We start from the raw sequence: 2,500 nt of genomic DNA on the forward strand, positions 1-2,500 counted from the left end.
TAAATACAGCCAGATCCTCTCTCGCCCATCGCTTCATAAATACAGCCAGATCCGCTCTCGCCCATCGCTTCGTGACTACAGCCAGATCCTCTCTCGCCCATCGCTTCATAAATACAGCCAGATCCGCTCTCGCCCATCGCTTCGTGACCACAGCCAGATCCGCTCTCGCCCATCGCTTCGTGACCACAGCCAGATCCTATCGCTTCATAAATACAGCCAGATCCGCTCTCGCCCATCGCTTCGTGACCACAGCCAGATCTCGCTCTCCCCGTCGCTTCGTGACCACAGCCAGATCCGCTCTCGCCCATCGCTTTGTGACCACAGCCAGATCCGCTCTCGCCCATCGCTTCGTAAATACAGCCAGATCCGCTCTCGCCCATCAGATCCTCCCTCGCCCGTCGCTTCGTGACCACAGCCAGATCCGCTCTCGCCCATCGCTTCGTAAATACAGCCAGATCCGCTCTCGCCCATCGCTTCGTGACCACAGCCAGATCCGCTCTCTCCTGTCGCTTCGTAACTACAGCCAGATCCGCTCTCGCCCATCGCTTCGTAACTACAGCCAGATCCGCTCTCGCCCGTCGCTTCGTGACTACAGCCAGATCCTCCCTCGCCCGTCGCTTCGTGACTACAGCCAGATCCTCCCTCGCCCGTCGCTTCGTGACTACAGCCAGATCCGCTCTCGCCCGTCGCTTCGTGACTACTGCCAGATCCTCCCTCGCCCCTCGCTTTCGTGACTACAGCCAGATCCGCTCTCGCCCATCGCTTCGTGACTACAGCCAGATCCTCCCTCGCCCATCGCTTCGCGACTACAGCCAGATCCTCCCTTGCTCGTCGCTTCGTGATTACAGCAAGATCAGCTCTCGCCCCGTCGCTTCGTGACTACAGCCAGATCCGATTCGTGCTTCGTGACTACAGCCAGATCCTCCCTCGCCCGTCGCTTCGTGACTACAGCCAGATCCGCTCTCACCCGTCGCTTCTCGTAAGACTACAGCCAGATCCGCTCTCGTCGCTTCGTGGACTACAGCCAGATCCGCTCTCGCCCGTCGCTTCGGGACTACAGCAAGAACCGCCCATCAGCTCTCGCCCCGTCGCCCTCGGGACTACAGCCAGATCCGCTCCGTCGCCAGATCCTCCCTCGCTTCGCGACTACAGCCAGATCCTCCCTCGCCCCTCGCTTTCGTGACTACAGCCAGATCCGCTCTCGCCCGTCGCTTCGTGACTACTGCCAGATCCTCCCTCGCCCGTCGCTTCGTGACTACAGCAAGAACCGCTCTCTCCTGTCGCTTCGTGACTACAGCCAGATCCGCTCTCGCCCATCGCTTCATAAATACAGCCAGATCCTCCCTCGCCCGTCGCTTCGTGACCACAGCCAGATCCGCTCTCGCCCATCGCTTCGCGACTACAGCCAGATCCTCCCTTGCTCGTCGCTTCGTGATTACAGCAAGAACCGCTCTCTCCTGTCGCTTCGTAACTACAGCCAGATCCACTCTCGCCCTTCGCTTCGTGACTACAGCCAGATCCTCCCTCGCCCATCGCTTCCTGACTACAGCCAGATTCGCTCTCGCTCGTCGCTTCGTGACTACAGCCAGATCCTCCCTCGCCCGTCGCTTCGTGACTACAGCCAGATCCTCTCCTCGCCCGTCGCTTCGTGACTGCAGCCAGATCCCCTCTCTCGCCCGTCGCTTCGTGACTACAGCCAGATCCTCCCTCACCCATCGCTTCGTGACTACAGCCAGATCCGGCCTCGCCCGTCGCTTCGTGACTACAGCCAGATCCGCTCTCGCCCGTCGCTTCGTGACTACAGCCAGATCGTCCCTCGCCCGACGCTTCATGACTAAAGCCAGACCCTCCCTCGCCTATCGCTTCGTGACTACAGCCAGATCCGCTCTCGCCCGTCGCTTCGTGACTACAGCCAGATCCGCTCTCGCCCGTCGCTTCGTGACTACAGCAAGATCCTCCCTCGCCCGTCGCTTCGCCTACAGCCAGATCCTCCCTCGCCCGTCGCTTCGCGACTACAGCCAGATCCTCCCTCGCCCGTCGCTTCGTGACTACAGCCAGATCCGCTCTCAGATCCGCTCTCGCCCATCGCTTCGTGACCACAGCCAGATCCGCTCTCGCCCATCGCTTCGTGACCACAGCCAGATCCTCCCTCGCCCGTCGCTTCGTGACTACAGCCAGATCCGCTCTCGCCCATCGCTTCATAAATACAGCCAGATCCGCTCTCGCCCATCGCTTCGTGACCACAGCCAGATCCCCGCTCTCCCCCATCGCGCTTCGTAACTACAGCCAGATCCGCTCTCGCCCATCGCTTCATAAATACAGCCAGATCCGCTCTCGCCCATCGCTTCGTAAATACAGCCAGATCCGCTCTCGCCCATCGCTTCGTAAATACAGCCAGATCCGCTCTCACCTGTCACTTCGTAAATACAGCCAGATCCGCTCTCGCCCATCGCTTCGTGACTACAGCCAGATCCGCTCTCGCCCATCGCTTCGTAAATAC

The 2,500-nt window shown here is 60.4% G+C and overlaps 1 protein-coding gene across 1 annotated transcript in view; it reads left to right on the forward strand.

The window, feature by feature from the left end:
- The window catches only part of LOC109056813 (general transcription factor 3C polypeptide 1-like), a 33,558-nt gene that overhangs the window by 11,227 nt on the left and 19,831 nt on the right, over nucleotides 1-2,500 (forward strand). The gene's annotated exons all lie outside the window — the stretch shown is intronic.

The sequence above is a fragment of the Cyprinus carpio genome, chromosome B1 (genome assembly GCF_018340385.1).
Source record: "Cyprinus carpio isolate SPL01 chromosome B1, ASM1834038v1, whole genome shotgun sequence".
Lineage (NCBI taxonomy): Eukaryota > Metazoa > Chordata > Actinopteri > Cypriniformes > Cyprinidae > Cyprinus > Cyprinus carpio.